The sequence below is a fragment of the Aegilops tauschii genome, chromosome 5 (genome assembly GCF_002575655.3).
Source record: "Aegilops tauschii subsp. strangulata cultivar AL8/78 chromosome 5, Aet v6.0, whole genome shotgun sequence".
NCBI lineage: Eukaryota > Viridiplantae > Streptophyta > Magnoliopsida > Poales > Poaceae > Aegilops > Aegilops tauschii.
Window position 1 is genome coordinate 4189529 of NC_053039.3, and position 19697 is coordinate 4209225.

Consider the following 19697-nt stretch of genomic DNA (forward strand, 5'->3'; position numbering starts at 1 on the left):
AAGTTTAAGGGGTCTACTCGGCCGCAGCCCAAACCAACCCTTAAAATGCGTTTTCCACGAACTGCAAAAGGCTTTTGCGGGTTGGGATTTTGCAGGGTCTGCTAAAGATGCTCTTAGTCCCGGTTCAACACGACCCGGGACCAAAGGCCCACCACGTGGCACGAGCCCGCGCTGGGCGCTGGGGGACCTTTCGGGACTAAAAAGTTTTTTTTAATTTCTTTTTAATATTTTTTGAAAAAAAATGATTTTTTTTTCATATTTTCAAAAATTTTAATTATTTGACGATTTAATCTCTAATCACCCCTCGTAACCGCTCAAGTGTGGAGCACTCATTCCAAATCGTCTAACTTTCCGACCGGTCACTCATCCTCTCACTACTCCAGTTTCGAGTTCTATTTCCCTAGTTTCCAAGTCCGCACTTATTGTTTTCATGACAACAGTAAGCTATCAATCCTATTAACCTCAGGAGTTTAGCTTGAGCATGAAGTCACACGTTTCACCGTTTGAGTTTGAAACTATTATTCTAAAAAAATATTTAGTAACACTAATATTTCTTGAATAAGTAGTTTGACCATAGTTTGACCAGATTTGACAAAAATCCAAAAAACAAAATAATTATTTAGTAACACTAATATTCTTGAATAATTATTTAGTAACACTAATATTTCTTGAATAAGTAGTTTGACCATCGTTTGATCATAGTTTGACCAGATTTAACCAAAATTCAAAAAACTGAAATTTGAGCATAACTTTTTTTCCTTTCAGAATTCGAGGATTCTAAAAATTTGCAAAATGGCCTACAGCAGTCGAAATCGGAACCGGATTTTCGTGCTGAACATTTTGATATATTATACTTTTTTCGACATCGTATGCAAAAGATATAGTCATTTTACTTTTTCATAACATTTTTTTGCAAAACATGTCGAAATTTATGTTTTTAAATTTTCCTAACTAGTAGATGTAGCAACATAACTACATCTCGAGGGATTTTAATTTTTGAAGTTTTTATCATTTCCTTTTGCTTTTTTTCAAAACTGAAAAGGCGATACGGGGGTAGAGTTTGAAAATTGCAGAACCCCTTTAGTTCGGGTTGGAGCCACCAACCGGGACTAAAAAGTTAGAACCCTTTAGTCCCGGTTGGTGGCTCCAACCCGGACTAAAGGTCTAACCTATAGTCCCGGTTTGTTAGTCCTGGCTTGTGACACAAACCGGGACTATAGGTCACAAATGAACCGGGACTAATGCATAGCCGTTGGAACCGGGACTAATGGTACCATTAGTACCGGGCCGTAATTGAACTGGGACTAATGAGGTGAACATAAGGTCATTTTTCTACTAGGGCGCCAAAAATAAATCAAATACATGCCATACACACTGGCGGAACGGATCCCTGTGGTGCTGCTTCTACAGCCCAGATGTGAGGTCCGGATCGTTGTGGACCCATTCCAGCGGTGACGTGGGCTCCTTCTTGATGCGGCGGTTGCGCTGTGGGGGGGCAAGGGGGGACGCTCGCTCCTCCTTGACGTGGCCTCTGATGTGGGCGCCACGGTTACGCGCGCACACGAGGAGGGGGGTTGTGAGCGGTTCGTTCTTGATCCATCGGAGTGGGGACGCTGGCTCCCACTTCACGTAGACGCGTGACGGGGACGGTGGCTCCTCCTTGACACGCGCCGGCAATGGTAGGGCTCGGCCCATCTGATGGAAGAATACTTCATCCCTCAGAGCGGCCTCCGCCTGACGAAGAACTGCCATTGCCACTGGAGTTCGAGGGGCTCGGGGAGGAGGAGGGGGCTCGGAGATGATGTAGTGCGGATGTGTACATTGCCGGCGCACGGCTTAAATACCCGCGATCAGGCCATGCAAAGGGCCGGTCAGCCCGTTTCAATGCGCCACAGCGGCCGGAGTTGGTATCTCGGGACGCGACATCCTCATTGAAGCGGTGATGCGTGAGGGACCGCGTCTGTCAACGCCGCCCTCACGCCTTGTCACATCGCGCGACATCGATGCCGGCCGTTGCATGCTCAATGCCGGCATGAATGAGGCACGGCAAACGGTGCAAGCGTTCATTGGAAGCGCGGGAGAGGTTGGTGGGATTTTTGGATGGGCCACGGTCACCAGAAACGGGCGTGGCAGCGGTCCGCTTGCCAGCAAAGTCCCTCCGGTTTGTCTCGGGTCTGCGGGAAAAAATTCACCTGGACCGATTAGCAGATCAATGAAGAGTCGTGTTGGATGGCAAAACATATTGGGACCACATGCTCTGACGGTTTAAGAGTCTGCGTTGGAGGTGCCCTCAACACACTTTGTATACGAACATCACCATTGACCAGTCTGATGAAATGGCCCATAAGGCAAACAGTAAAGGCATGCAGAAGTACGCAGGGGGCGAATGATGACAAGAATAATTCAGTTGGTTTGGTAGGAGTACTAGTTGCTGGCTAACTTCGTACTCCATCAATGTTAAAATTAAGTGTTTCAATTTTGTATTAACTTTAGTATAAAATTATTAAGATTAAGACACTTATTTTAAAACGGAGGGATATTGCCGTGGCCTGCCGTGCATGCCATGACAGTATGTACTGTGTGTGACGCTAACAATGCCATCAAAATCAGTTCCCATGCCATGTGTGTGGTGCTCCATTGCTGCACCAACCCAGCAGGTCCAAGAACGCTGCTAACTATATATGTGCCCATGCCATGGATACCTCCTCCCCCTTCACCGCGAGTGCACTTAAAAAAATAATATCAAAAACAGCTTTTGAGGATCTCATAGAATTATAAAAGGTAAATTACATGTGCATATAGATATGAATTCTATATACGTGTAAAATTTCGTCAGTACATCTTTTCATGCGCACAAAACGGGGAAACACGTGGATGAAATTATATGCATACTATGTATTATTGATTCACACATTTGAATTTTTTTCGTGTAGCTTACAAGTTAAATAGTTTAAATTTTTTGTTTTACGTATATGTACAACACATCCGTATGCATGTAGGATAATTTTCTAGAGGTTTTGGAACATGTAAATTCAAATTGCATATTAAAAAAAAAAGCATTGGGCTCCATGGAGCCACCGGGTTAGAAAATTTCACTCTCCTAGGACAGGTCACTATCCCAACAATTTTGCTTTCCTTCTCTGTTTAACCTAGCGACATTTCTTTTTGGTTAATTACACTTTCGTGTGGTAGTCTAAAATTTATATGCTAGCAAAAAACCATGCTTTATTAGAAAGAATTTCATGGTCAAATTTGGAGTGGTTGTCTGCAAAGCCGTCCGTTACTAATTCGCATTCAGACAGTATAGCAAATTCAACAATTTCAGACAAAATTACAGAGAAGGCTCGCCCAGCTTTGTTAGAAAGCTTTTGCGGAAGAAATTAAAAAAAAAACGCGCCAGTTAGGGGTCCGCTTAGGAAACGGACGCTCTATCCACTGAGCTACAGGCGCTGATGCGGACCATTTCTAATTTGGGTGTATTCCCTCCGTTCCCAAGCAGGCCGGCGATAGGTTGGCCTAATTAGGGCGGACGTGATGATTAATAGTAGTATTTTCTCAGTCCCAAAATTCTTATTTTAGATTTGTCTACATATGAATGTATTTATTCACATTTTAGTGTTAGATACATCCGTATCTAGATAAATTTAAGACAAATTTTTTGGGATGAAAGGAGTATTATATATTCTCCGATGCATGCATCAACAGATCAACTGGTAGATTAATGGATAAGTGTATATGTATTATCATTGATCCTGGAGAATCTATGCATATATGTTTGAGGTTAATGAGGCGAGAGAAGCCGGTTTTAATTTGTGAAGCCCCAAATAATTGAGGAGAGTTTTCAGCATTCTTACCTTTGGGAAGAGGTTCAGCATGTACACACACTTATGTGTGAAAGAAAAGCAATCCACGTACTTCCGTGTGGGTGTACAAAACACTAATGGGAAACCAAGAAAAAAAATGGAAGTTGTTAGAGCTAACGTAGTTGTATTTTTTTTTAAAGGCGATCGCCCGACTTTATATAGGTTAATAAAGTCATCACGCACCAACAACAGACCAAAACGAACGAAAGCAAGTTTCAACGGCCACAACCGGCAAAATAAACCAGGGCATGCAGGCCGGCACCACAGAGACCAAGTAGCAGACTAAGAGCATCTCCAGCCGTTGGCTCCCCCAGGAGGCATACAAATCGCCGCCTGGGGGCGAGCCGGCGGTATGATCGGCTCTGAGGGCGGTTGGGTACCCAGCCGTCGTCCCTAGGCCGTCCCCAGGCATCGATATCGGCCCATTTTTGGCGCAAATGAGCCTGTTATTCGGCCCACTTTCGGCGAAAAATGGCCCGATATCGGCGTGAATCGGCCCATATTCGCCGTGGTTCGGCGTGAATTCGACATAAATAAATTTTTTAGCACATAGTTCATCACAGAAAATCAATAGAAAAATAGTTCAACAAATAGTTCAATACAAATTATATAGTTCAACAAGTAAAAACTCATATTTCATCACACGTCGAGCTAGGTGTTGCCCTTGAGCCTCCATATGTGCTCCACCAGATCATGCTGCAGTTGTTGATGCACATGTGGGTCTCGGATCTCTTGACGCATATTGAGGTAGGCGGTCCAGGTTGCCGGTAGCTGGTGATCAACTTGGGCAAGAGGACCCTGCCTATAGTATGGTTCAGTGTCAAACACTGGCTCTTCCTGCTTGCTCTCAATGATCATGTTGTGCAAGATGACACAGCAAGTCATGATCTCCCACATTTGATCTTTCGACCAGGTCTGAGTTGGGTACCGGACAACAGCAAATCGAGATTGGAGCGCGTTAAATGCCCGCTCGACATCCTTCCTGCAAGCCTCCTGAACCTTCACAAAGTGGGACTTCTTGCCTCCTGGCACAGCGTTTGAGATAGTCTTCACAAATATAGACACTCTCGGATAGATGCCATCAGCTAGGTAGTACCCCTTGTTGTACTGCCGCCCATTGACCTTGAAGTTCACTGGAGGAGAATGACCTTCAACAAGCTTGGCAAAGACAGGGGAGCACTGCAGCACGTTGATGTCATTGTGAGTTCCTGGCATACCAAAAAAGAGTGCCAAATCCAGAGGTCCTGTGTGGCCACCGCCTCAAGTACACTGCAACCGCCTTTGGCGCCTTTGTACATCCCCTGCCAAGCAAATGGGCAGTTCTTTCATTTCCAATGCATGCAGTCGATGCTTCCAAGCATCCCAGGAAATCCTCTTGCTGCATTCTGTGCTAGGATCCAAGCAGTGTCTTCCGCATTGGGTGTTCGCAAGTATTGCGGTCCAAACACTGCCACCACTGCCCTGCAGAACTTGTAGAAACACTCAATGGTCGTGGACTCGGCCATGCGCCCATAGTCGTCGAGTGAATCACCGGGAGGTCCGTATGCAAGCATCCTTATAGCTGTCGTGCACTTCTGAATTGAGGTGAATCCAAGTTTGCCGGTGCAATCCTTCTTGCACTTGAAGTAGCTGTCGAACTCCCAGATGGAATTCACAATCCTGAGGAAAAGATTTCGGCTCATCCGATGACAGCGCCGAAATACTTTGTCGCCGTGCAGTGGAGCGTCGGCGAAGTAGTCGGAGTAGAGCATGCAATAGCCTCCCAGACGATGCCGGTGTTGGGGAACGTAGTATTTTAAAAAAATCCTACGATCATGCAAGATCTATCTAGGAGAAGCATAGCAACGAGCGGGGAGAGTGTGTCCACGTACTCTCATAAACCGAAAGCGGAAGCGTTTAGTAACGCGGTTGATGTAGTCGAACATCTTCACGATCCAACCGATCCAAGTACCGAACGTATGGCACATCCGTGTTCAGCACACGTTTAGCATGATGACGTCCCTCGAGCTCTTGATCCAGTTGAGGACGAGGGAGAGTTCCGTCAGCACGACGGCGTGGCGACGGTGATGATGAAGTTACCGGCGCAGGGCTTCGCCTAAGCACTACGACGATATGACCGAGGTGTTAACTATGGAGGGGGGCGCCGCACACAGCTAGGAACAATTGATGTGTGTTCTAGGGGTGCCCTTCCCACGTATATAAAGGAGGGAGGCAGCCTAGGGCGTGCCCAAGTAGGAGGAATCCTACTTGGGCCCCTAGTCCAATTCTCCCCCCCTACCATATTTGGACAAGGGGGAAAGGAAGGAGGGGGAGGGGAAGGAAGTAGGAGTCCTACTTCATACTTTTCTTTTTCTCCTCTTTTTTCCCTTTCTCCCCACGTGGCTAGCCCTATAGGGGGCGCACCAGCCCCTTGTGGGCTGATGTGTTCCCTTACTTGGCCCATTAAGCCCATATCTTTGCCGGGGTTTGCCTGGAACCCCTTCCGGTGACCCGGTATCACCCGGAACACTTTCGGTGTCCAAATACCATCGTCCTATATATGAATTTTTAGCTCTTGACCATTTCGAGACTCCTCGTCATGTCCGTGATCTGATCCGGGACTCCGAACAAACTTCGGTCATCAAATCACATAACTCATAATACAAATCGTCATCGAATGTTAAGCGTGCGGACCCTACGGGTTCGAGAACAATGTAGACATGACCGAGACACATCTTCGGTCAATAACCAATAGCGGAACCTGGATGCTCATATTGGCTCCTACATATTCTACGAAGATCTTTATCGGTCAAACCGCATAACAACATACGTTGTTCCCTTTGTCATTGGTATGTTACTTGCCCGAGATTCGATCGTCGGTATCATCATACCTAGTTCAATCTCGTTACCGGCAAGTCTCTTTACTCGTTCCGTAATGCATCATCCCGTGACTAACTCATTAGTCACATTGCTTGCAAGGTTTATAGTGATGTGCATTACCGAGAGGGCCCAGAGATACCTCTCCGATACACGGAGTGACAAATCCTAATCTCGATCTATCTCAACCCAACAAACACCTTCGGAGACATCTGTAGAGCATCTTTATAATCACCCAGTTACGTTGTGACGTTTGATAGCGCACAAGGTTTTTCTCCGGTATTCAGGAGTTGCATAATCTCATAGTCAGAGGAACATGTATAAGTCATGATGAAAGCAATAGCAATAAAACTAAACAATCATTATGGTAAGCTAACGGATGGGTCTTTTCCATCACATCATTCTCTAACGATGTGATCCCGTTCATCAAATGACAACACATGTATATGGTCAGAAAACATAACCATCTTTGATTAACGAGCTAGTCAAGTAGAGGCATACTAGGGACACTCTGTTTTGTCTATGTATTCACACATATACTAAGTTTGCGGTTAATACAATTCTAGCATGAATAATAAACATTTATCATGATATAAGGAAATATAAATAACAACTTTATTATTGCCTCTAGGGCATATTTCCTTCAGCCGGTTCTTTGCTTTCAGCCGCCTCGGCGCCGAGCCACCTCGCCGCGGCTTTTCATTGCTCACGAGCAGGCCGGCAAGGGCGGCGAGGACCATGAGGTGTTCCTCATCCTGGACGTCGAATCGGCTTCCTCCTGCAGCAGCGCCGCGAGCGCCTCCTCGTTGTCCGAGTCCATCACCGAGCAGACAAAACGCCGAACACCTGGCGGGCGTGGTGGGCGCACACCAGCCGGCATACCGCCCTGCGCGGCCGGAGCACCGGAAAACTCACCCGGACGGTGGTGGAGAGGCTGCCACGGCGAAACATCTCTCTTTTCCGACGGGGAATGGCCTATCTAGCGGTGCTGGGCGGTGGTCGGCGCCGGGATCGGCAGGGTGGTGGCCGAGCGCCCGGGGGCGGGAGGCGAATCTAGACCAGTCCATAGATGCTTGCACCAGTCCATAGATGGATCATTGGAGCTTGCACATTTTGTTAGCACCTTTAGGATTGACAAAACCTTCTGGTTGTATCATATACAACTCTTTTTTAATAAATCCATTAAGGAATGCAGTTTTGATATCCATTTGTCAGATTTCATAAAATGTGGCAATTGCTAACATGATTCGGACAGACTTTAAGCATCGATACGAGTGAGAAAATCTCATCGTAGTCAACATCTTGAATTTGTCAAAAACCCTTTTCGACAAGTCGAGCTTTGTAGATAGTAATACTACTATCAGCGTCCGTCTTCCTCTTGAAGATCCATTTATTCTCAATGGCTTGCCGATCATCGGGCAAGTCCACCAAAGTCCACACTTTGTTCTCATACATGGATTCTATCTCAGATTTCATGGCCTCAAGCTATTTGTCGGAATCTTGGATCATCATCGCTTCCTCATAGTTCGTAGGTTCATCATGGTCTAGCACGCTTAACGTTCGATGGCGATTTGTATTATGAGTGTGTTAAGCGTGCGGATTGTACGAACGTTAAGCGTGCGGATCGTACTCTGGTTGACCTACGAGGTTCGGCAGTAACTTGGTCTGAAGTTTCATGATCATCATCATTAACTTCCTCACTAATTGGTGTAGGCATCACTGGAACTGATTTCAGTGATGAGTTTCTTTCCAATTTGAGAGAAGGTACAATTACCTCATCAAGTTCTACTTTCCTCCCACTCACTTCTTTCGAGAGAAACTCATTCTTCAGAAAGGATCCACTCTTAGCAACAAAGATTTTGCCTTCGGATGTGTGATAGAAGGTGTACCCAACAGTTTCTTTTGGGTATCCTATGAAGACGCACTTCTCCGATTTGGGTTTGAGCTTATCAGGCTGAAACTTCTTAACATAAGCATCGCAACCCCAAACATTAAGAAACAGCAGCTTAGGTTTCTTGCTAAACCACAGTTCATACGGTGTCGTTTCAACGGATTTTTAGACGGTGCCCTATTTAACGTGAATGTAGCTGTCTCTAATGCATAACCCCAAAATGATAGTGGTAAATCGGTAAGAGACATCATAAATTGCACTATATCCAATAAAGTACGGTTATGACGTTCGGACACACCATTATATTGGATGTTCCACGTGGCATGAGTTTGTGAAACTATTCCACATTGTTTTAATTGAAGGCCAAACTCGTAACTCAAATATTCGCCTCTGCGATCAGATCGTAGAAACTTTATTTTCTTGTTACGATGATTCTGAACTTCACTCTGAAATTCTTTGAACTTTTCAAATGTTTCAGACTTGTGTTTCATTAAGTAGATATACCCATATCTGCTCAAATCATCTATGAAGGTCAGAAAATAACAATACCCGCTGCGAGGCTCAACACTCATTGGACCGCATACATCGGTATGTATTATTTCCAATAAGTCAGTGGCTTGCTCCATTGTTCCGGAGAACGGATTCTTAGTCATCTTGCCCATGAGGCATGGTTCGCAAGCATCAAGTGATTCCAAAAGCCCACCAGCATGGAGTTTCTTCATGCGCTTTACACCAATATGACCTAAACGGCAGTGCCACAAATAAGTTGCACGATCATTATTAACCTTGCATCTTTTGGCTTCAATATTATAAATATGTGTATCACTACAATCGAGATTCAATAAACCATTCACCTTGGGTGTATGACCACAGAAGGTTTTATTCATGTAAACAGAATAACAATTATTCTTTGACTTAAATGAATAACCGTATTGCAATAAACATGATCCAATCATATTATGCTCAACGCAAACACCAAATAACATTTATTTTAGGTTCAACACTAATCCCGAAGGTAAAGGGAGTGTGCGATGGTGATCTTATCATCCTTGGAATCACTTCCAACACACATCGTCACCTTGCCCTCAACTAGTCTCTGTTCATTTTATAACTCCTGTTTCAAGTTACTAATCATAGTAAAGTACACATCAATAACATGTACATCATATATAGTTTTGTTCACTTTGCCATCCTTCTTATCCGCCAAGTATTTGGGGCAGTTCCGCTTCCAATGACCATTTCCTTTATAGTAGAAGCACGTAGTTTCAGGCTTGGGTCTAGCTTTGGGCTTCTTCATGGGAGTGGCAACTTGCTTGTCATTCTTCTTGAAGTTCCCTTTCCTTCCCTTGCCCTTTTACTTGAAACTAGTGGTCTTGACAACCATCAACACTTGATGCTTTTCTTGATTTCTACCTTCACTGATTTCAGCGTCGCGAAGAGCTCGGGGAATCGTTTTTCGTCATCCTTGCATATTATAGTTCATCACGAAGCTCCAGTAACTTGGTGATAGTGACTAGAGAACTCTGTCAATCACTATCTTATCTGGAAGATTAACTCCCACTTGATTCAAGCGATTGTAGTACTCAGACATTCTGAGCACATGCTCACTGGTTGAGCTATTCTCCTCCATCTTGTAGGCAAAAATACTTGTCAGAGGTCTCATACCTCTCGACTCGGGCATGAGTCTGAAATACTAATTTCAACTCTTGGAACATCTCATATGCTCCATGGCGTTTCAAAATATTTTTGAAGTCCCGGTTCTAAGCCGTAAAGCATGGTGCACTAAACTATCAAGTAGTCATCATACCAAGCTTGTCAAACTTTCATAACGTCTGCATTTGCTCCTGCAATAGTTCTGTCACCTAGCGGTGCATCAAGGACATAATTCTTCTGTGCAGCAATGAGGATAATCCTCAGATCACGGACCTAGTCCGCATCATTGCTACTATCAACTTTCAACTTAGTTTTCTCTAGGAACATATCATAAATAAAACGGGGAAGCTATACGCGAGCAATTGATTTACAACATAGATATGCAAAAACTATCAGGTGCTAAGTTCATGATAAATTAAAGTTCAATAAATCATATTACTTAAGAACTCCCACTTAGATAGACATCCCTCTAGTCATCTAAATGATCACGTGATCCAAATCAACTAAACCATGTCCGATCATCACGTGAGATGGAGTAGTTTTCAATGATGAACATCACTATGTTGATCATATCTACTATATGATTCACGCTCGACCTTTCAATCTCAGTGTTCCGAGGCCATATCTGCGTGTGCAAAACTGGCTTGCACTCGTTGTATGTGAACGTAGAGCTTATCACACCTGATCATCACGTGGTGTCTCGGCACGACGAACTGTAGCAACATTGCATACTCAGGGAGAACACTTATACCTTGAAATTTAGTGAGGGATCATCTTATAATGTTACCGCCGTACTAAGCAAAATAAGATGCATAAAGGATAAACATAACATGCAATCAAAATAAGTGATATGATATGGCCATCATCATCTTGTGCCTTTGATCTCCATCTCCAAAGCACCGTCATGATCACCATCGTCACCGGCTTGACACCTTGATCTCCATGGTAGCATCGTTGTCGTCTCGCCAACTATTGCTTCTACGACTATCGCTACCGCTTAGTGATAAAGTAAAGCAATTACATAGCGATTGCATTTCATACAATAAAGCGACAACCATAAGGCTCCTGCCAGTTGCCGATAACTTTTACAAAACATGATCATCTCATACAACAAATTATATATCAACATGTCTTGACCATATCACATCACAACATGCCCTGCAAAAACAAGTGTCCTCTACTTTGTTGTTGCAAGTTTTACGTGGCTGTTATGGGCTTCTAGTAAGAACCGTTCTTACCTACGCATCAAAACCACAAACGATTTTTCGTCAAGTGTGTTGTTTTAACCTTCAACAAGGACCGGGCGTAGTCAAATCCGATTCAACTAAAGTTGGAGAAACAAACACCCGCTAGCCACCTGTGTGCGAAGCACGTCGGTAGAACCAGTCTCATGAACGCGGTCATGTAATGTCGGTCCGGGCCGCTTCATACAACAATATCGCCGAATCAAAGTAAGACGTTGCTGGTAAGCAGTATCACTATTATCGCCCACAACTCTTTGTGTTCTACTCGTGCATATAACATCTATGCAAAGACCTGGCTCGGATGCCACTGTTGGGGAACGTAGTATTTCAAAAAAATTCCTACGATCATGCAAGATCTACCTAGGTGAAGTATAGCAACGAGCGGGGAGAGTGTGTCCACGTACCCTCGTAGACCAAAAGCGGAAGCGTTTAGTAACGCGGATGATGTAGTCGAACGTCTTCACGATCCAACCAATCCAAGTACCGAACTTACGGCATCTTCGTGTTCAGCACACGTTCAGCACGATGACGTCCCTCGAGCTCTTGTTCCAGTTGAGGACGAGGGAGAGTTCCTTCAGCACGACGGCATGGCGACGGTGATGATGAAGTTACCGGCGCAGGGCTTCGCCTAAGCACTACGATGATATGTCCGAGGTGTTAACTGTGGAGGGGGCTCCGTACACGGCTAGGAACAATTGATGTGTGTTCAAGGGGTGCCCTCCCCACGTATATAAAGGAGGGAGAGGGAGGGAGGCAGCCTAGGGCGCGCCCAAGTAGGAGGAATCCTATTTGGGCCCCTAGTCCAATTTGGCCCCCCCTTACCATATTTGGACAAGGGGGAAAGGAAGGAGGGGGGAGGGGAAGGAAGTAGGAGTCCTACTTCATACTTTCCTTTTCCTCCTCTCCTTTCCCTTTCTCTCCACGTGGCTAGCCCTATAGGGGCGCACCAGCCCCTTGTGGGCTGGTGTGTTCCCTTACTTGGCCCATTAAGCCCATATCTTTGCCGGGGTTTGCTCGGAACCCCTTCTAGTGACCCGGTATCACCCGGAACACTTCCGATGTCCAAATACCATCGTCCTATATATGAATCTTTACATATCGACCATTTCGAGACTCCTCATCATGTCTGTGATCTGATCCGGGACTCCGAACAAACTTCGGTCATCAAATCACATAACTCATAATACAAATCGTCATCGAACGTTAAGCGTGCGGACCCTACGGGTTCGAGAACAATGTAGACATGACCGAGACACATCTCCGGTCAATAACCAATAGCGGAACCTGGATGCTCATATTGGCTCCTACATATTCTAAGAAGATCTTTATCGGTCAAACTGCATAACAACATACGTTGTTCCCTTTGTCATCGGTATGTTACTTGCCCGAGATTCGATCGTCGGTATCATCATACCTAGTTGAATCTCGTTACCGGCAAGTCTCTTTACTCGTTCCGTAATGCATCATCCCGTGACTAACTCATTAGTCACATTGCTTGCAAGGTTTATAGTGATGTGCATTACCGAGAGGGCCCAGAAATACCTCTCCGATACACGGAGTGACAAATCCTAATCTCGATCTATGCCAACCCAACAAACACCTTCGGAGACATCTGTAGAGCATATTTATAATCACCCAGTTACGTTGTGACGTTTGATAGAACACAAGGTTTTCCTCCGGTATTGGGAGTTGCATAATCTCATAGTTAGAGGAACATGTATAAGTCATGATGAAAGCAATAGCAATAAAACTAAACGATCATTATGCTAAGCTAACGGATGGGTCTTGTCCATCACATCATTCTCTAATGATGTGATCCCGTTCATCAAATGACAACACATGTCTATGGTCAGGAAACATAACAATCTTTGATTAACGAGCTAGTCAAGTAGAGGCATACTAGGGACACTCTGCTTTATCTATGTATTCACACATGTACTAAGTTTCCGGTTAATACAATTCTAGCATGAATAATAAACATTTATCATGATATAAGGAAATATAAATAACAACTTTATTATTGCCTCTAGGGCATATTTCCTTCAGCCAGTTCTTCGCTTTCAGCTGCCCCGGCGCCGAGCCACCTCGCCGCGGCTTTTCATTGCTCGCGAGCAGGCCGGAAAGGGCGGCGAGGACCATGAGGTGTTCCTCGTCCTGGACGTCGGCATCGGCTTCCTCCTGCAGCAGCGCCGCGAGCGCCTCCTCGTCGTCCGAGTCCATCACCGAGCAGACAAAACGCCGAACACCTGGCGGGCGTGGTGGGCGCACACCTGCCGGTGTACCGCCCTGCACGGCCGGAGCGCCGGAAAACTCGCCCGGACGGTGGTGGAGAGGCTGCCACGGCGAAAACATCTCTCTTTTCCGGCGGGGAATGGCCTACCTAGCGGTGCTGGGCGGTGGTCGGCGCCGGGATCGGCAGGGTGGTGGCCGAGCGCCCGGGGGCGGGAGGCGAATCTGGACGATTGGCTTGACTTTTCACCTGACAGTGTCGCCCAGGCGTGTTTTCCCCTTGCGCCGGAGCCCCCGAGCGCCCCCCAGTGCGCTGGGTTCGGCCTGCGATTGCCGGGCCCAAAAACGGGCCGAGCCGGCGGATTTCGGCGTCTTGGGGGCGCGAGTGGGGGGGTTTTCGGCGCCGACGCGTAAAAAGGCGCCGGGGGGCCTGTTGGGGGCGCGGCTGGAGATGCTCTAAGAAAGACAACGCTAACACCCAGCTAGGGATGAGGAGTCTAGTTAGCACTCAAGATGGAGTTTGCCGTAGCCCTTACACGCGTGATCAGAAGCTTCACCGCATCCTTGTCGTCTTCCTTAGTCAAGGATTTCAACTGCTGCGAAAGGATGGACAGTTTATAAATACAGTGAGCAGCCTTGTTAGGGAAAAGACCATCAATTAATGGTAAATTTCTTCCGGTGGTCCACAAGGTCTAGCACATGGTCGAGAACCCAAACCAAAAAAGTCTCTTAATTTTCCACCCAAGGGAACGGGTTAACGAAATGAGCTCAACGACTTTATCCGGGGCCCAAGACACCCCAAACCAATCTCTAAGGCCAGTCCAAAGAAGACGCACGAGAGGGCAACAAATCAAGATATGATTGGTATTTTTTCTACGGAACCTCGTCAGAGAGCGGGGAGCTCCTATATTGCATTATAGAAGAACAGAGTTGATCCGGTTAATGAGGAATATCATACCCAAAAAACAAACAAGCATGGTTAATTAAGAAAACCGGCAAAAATCATACACAGCACACAACTAGCTATCAAGGAACATCGCCCGAGCCAGACACAAGGGTGCCTAGGCTCAAGACCTTTAAATGCACCTCATATCCAACCAAGTCAACCTCCTCAACCCGAAGAAAACGCCCACAACCAGCGGAGCACTCGCACCTAATCATCTCCATAATCCGATCAAACATTAATCTCAACCAATGCTCGAATAGCCTGCATCGCCATCGGCGTGGGTGGCTTCTTGTACGTACGCAGATAAGACTGTATCTTTTCTTCCACATTCTTCTGAGTGAATTTCTTAGATGATGTGGCCTTCGGCAAATCCCCATAAGCCTCCGCCAATCTATGCTCATCGCGCTTCGTAGTAGGTATGTTGCATTTTTTGTTCTTCTGATCCAAACGTCCATTACGCCTCTTGGAACAAGTAGAGCCTCCTTCAATCTGCAAATGGATTGGCGAACTCATCCAGCAAGAGAGTTGATGTCCGGCCTTGAGGCAAGCCAATGTCACCAAGAGACTCGGGCACAGAAGACATCATGTTGCTAACTTCACTTGAAGCATGCATCACCGGAGAGGAGACCAAGGGGGGCACCTCCACAACCAAGCTATTGTGGACAAAGCCACCATAGACTGAACCATGCCATTGCTCGAAGCCATATGATCAGTATTTGAGGGATAACATTCTGCCAGGCTCAACGAAACAACTCCTCCCGTGTCGCCCCTGCGCGGCGACCGGGGGGACCCTAGCGCCGCCGCGTCCTCGTCCCTCCCCCGACCTCTCCTCCTCGCCGCCGCCGGGCAAAGCCCGGTCGGCGTCGGCGGCGGCGGGATCTCTTCTCCCACGGCTCGCTGGATCTGTCGCGGGCAGATCGCGGCAGTTGTTGGCGGCGCGCTGGAGGCGGGGCGCGCCGGCGCGGGCTTGGGGGCGACTGCAGGGCTCACGCTCGCGGTTTCCCCTGGTGTGCGTGGGAGTCCGCTCGGGGCGCGCGGCGGCGGCCCTCGGCAACCGGTGGCGGGCGCTCGGCTCTCGGCGGCGCTCCGGCGTGTGCAGGCGGTGGTGGTCCCTGTGCGCGGTCGGCGGCTCCGTCTCTGACCCGGACGGCGCGGGGGATGGCGGCGGCCCGGCGTGGCCGGCCATCTGGATGCGGTGGTGCCGGCGGCTCGCTGATCTGCCGGTGCTCCAGGGTTCTGCCTGGTGGTGCTTGTGGTGACTGCGGCCCGTGCACGAGAGTTGGATCCCTTCGAACTGATCTGGGTGAAAACTTGCCTTCGGCGTCTGCTAAGGCCGGCGGTGGCGGCGCTATCTGCGTCATTCCCTTCTTGAAGGCATCAACGTGGAGAAGTTCAAGGCCACTCTCTGCTATCTCCGGGGGAAACCCTAGATCGGATGATCGGATGACGGCGGCGCTCTGGCGTCGTTCCTCCCTTGGGGGCGTCATTCTTGGAGGTACACACGTGATCGATGGACCAGAGGATGGATTCTTTGGTGGAGCGGTGATTCATCCTACACACTGATGGCGACGGATCTTGACGGCGTGGCGCAGTGCAGATTCGGAGTTCGCTGTAGGAGGATGACTCGCGCAGGAGGATAACGCTGTCGGACGTCGTGGTGGTGTCAATGGCAGAGAGACCTGGCACGGTACATGCAACAGTACAGCTCTGAAGATGGATTGGTGGCAGGTGGCTGCGGCGGCCTCATACCGGCAGGCGTCCTGGTTGAGGAGTGCGCTGGACTGGTAGGTGCCCCATACCCGGCAGGCGTCCTGGTTGGGACCTCAGGTCTTAGATGTTTAGGTTCGGCTGCGATGTCTGTTTGGTATTAGGCCTAGACTATCTGCGCCCCTTCATCAATTGGATAGGTGTAGCGACAGTTGTTGCTTAGACGATGGGTTTAGTCTTGATGTTGTATGGCTTTGTAAGGTCTTGTGAGAATAATTAATAAAGTGGCCGTATGCATCGCCCAGATGCAGAGGCCGGAGGTCATCCTCCTTTTTCTAAAAAATATGAGCGATGCATACGGCCGGGGGTCATCCTCCTTTTTATAAAAAATATGATCAGTATTTTCAATTAGCCCACAGAACGCAGAGAACTCCAATCCCGAACCATTGCGCTTGTGAATTGGGTTAGCAGCCGGCAGCCTGCCGTGCAAGGCTGGCCAACATAAAGATTCTAATATTAAGCAAAATTTTGGCGTTCCAGATATCATTAAACCGCGAGGCAACAAGCCCAGCCGAGAGCTTAGAATAAAGAAACATAACGGAAAAACACATGTGTGGTTGTAAATTAACCAAGCATAAGTACATGCCGGCTATGCTCTTCGCCGTCCTTGTCATCCTACCGACATACTTCATGGGCTCCTTCGTCCTTCCTCACAAGGTTATTGTGATGTTGAACAAACGTCCTAGATGTTTTCTTTTGGTCAACTAAAAACACATGCACAGGGGCTCAATCCCTTGTCACTTGGGACAAGGTTTGCACGCCTAAAGATGCTTGGGGCCTCGGCGTAAAAGGCATTCCAACACAAATTTTATATTTAATGATGAAGTTTGCTTACAAATGCCTTTATTCCTCAAATCTGTCTTGGAAAGATTGGATCTTTAACAAACCACCTTTCCGTGTCTCGTCTGACAACAATGTCTCACGTTGAGTAAATAGGCAATTTTTTGATTAATTTAATCCAGAAAATAATCATGAACATGACATTGAAAGAATTAACGACATACTGGTTACGATCTAGCAGACAAGCACGTACTACGCAAACAGTAGACACATCTATACATAATGCTAGTACTGCCAACACGGAAATAAACAGGAGTGGGATAAACGAGTTATACCCTCCGCCTCCAGTAGGCCAGGCAGAAGCTGCGGCGGCGGCAGCGGTAGCAGCAGCGTCCTCGGCGGCCTTATTGTCGGCTTCGATTTTCTCGGCGGCGGCACATTCGGCGTCGGTGGACATGATGACAGACGAACAGAGGCGAGCAATCGCTTCCCAAAAACCTAATCGCACCTCTGCCGTACAGGATAAGGAGAGGCAAGGTTTCGGAGACCTGCTCTCCCGTTAACCGTGTACGCGGTGAACAGGATGGAGTCGCCGGCGGCAGCAGCAGCAATGGAACGACGTGGGCGTGGAGGCGCGTGATGGCTAGGGTTGGCAGACGCTCCACATATGTATATGCGCAGCCGCATGGATTGTGGTCCACCTGTCAATGACCGGCAAAAATAAGCGCATAGATGTGATATCGGCTCGGCTCATTCCCGCAACCCGCGGTGCGGCGTGGCGGGCGGTGAAGCAGTGCGGGAGGGCCTCTTCTATTCTCAAGCTCCAATAGCATGTGGAAGAGAATCCTTATAAAGAGGTCCAACTCCTTCTCCACTAGCGGGGTGGGACTAAACTTCTCACTACACCTAGTGTCATTTAATCCACATGGGCCCTTAAAGATTTTCTGAAATTGTTAGATGGCCCTAGGCCCACCCTAATAATTTAATATTTCTTACTTAACCAAGCTAGTTCATAAGCACCTCACAAAGCCTACCCCAATTTTCCAAATGCATTGCTGGAGATGGCAAGGTAACATTTTTATTTGGCATGACAGATGGATCCTTCCGTGGAATTTTGCAAGGAGACGCAGGTACACACACCTATGCATCTATCTAGAGCCGTTGATCTGCGCCGTGATTTGAAAACTTGTTTCAATGGAAATTGCCTGAAAATATGTGCAAATTCCGGGCCCGTTCAGTACGACATAATATACATGTTTATGTTGTACTAATACTTCATCCAATCATTCTTCTACGTCTCTGTTCACGTACGTACGGTGCATCTTCTCGTCCTGTTCAATTCCTTCTATATTCTTATAAACCAGTTCTTCTTTTCAATCATGTTCCAGCCAACCATTGTTAGTGTTCAACTTCTTCTTTCTCGGTGCACTTGTTCCAGTTTGACCTTTAGTACACTTCTCTGTACGTCATATGTGTTCTTCCTTCGATTTTTTTGATCGTGCTGTTTTTCTATTCGTTTTGCATATGTGGAATATCTTCCTTTTCCTGATGCCAATTGATCAGTTCGTCCTGTTCTATCGCATCACAAGTTCATGCCATCCTTATTCCCATCACAATTCATGCACATTTTATGTGAAGTAATTATTTCCATATGACACATTATGTCGTCTTTGACATATTCCTACTTCGATTCGTATATTTTTTTTCATTACAGATACCATTACGATTTCATTTCTTCAAGCGTAATAATTATTTTGCCATTTGATTTTATTGTTACTCCTAACCTTGCAGATCTTGTTCTCTCAAGTTACGTTCTACGAAACTTACTTGTTTCGTTTCGAACTTAGGCTTATCTTGTAAGTTCTGTCAAACTTGTATTATACAAACATATTCACATACCAAATTTCGTCGTGTGCAACTTACCACCATAGTACTGTTTTTGCCAGTTTTGTTATTTCATACTTAAAATTTTAATTTCCTTTTTTGCACGCATCCCACAAGTCGTTGCATCGAATTATCATACATTTATTTGTGCGGTGCCTAGTACGCAAATGCATCAACTTCTTTGTCTCTGCACTTTTCCCCTTGAATTTTTTCCTTCCCAGTGTCATCCTCTATATCTATTTTATTCTCACACCTACTGGATGTTCCTGATGCCGGTCGTCGGAAGTCGACAGCTGCACCCAGTACAACTATTGTTAGTGCTCATCTGCTATTGTCGTCCAACCTTACCATGGGCGACAAAAGCTCAATGGAGCTGAATGTGGTGGATGAAAGAAGGTACATTACTATGTGTCTGTCTTAATCTTGTTTAAACCAGGTCAAATGCTTATTTTGTACTAAATGGATTGCCGATAATTTTTTATTTGCGTAGTCTATTATGACCTCAGAGGCTTGTGCGGCGATGAGAACATTGTGAAGAACAAGTGCTTCTCCCTCTTTCTTCCAGAACACTGCAGAGAAAGAAT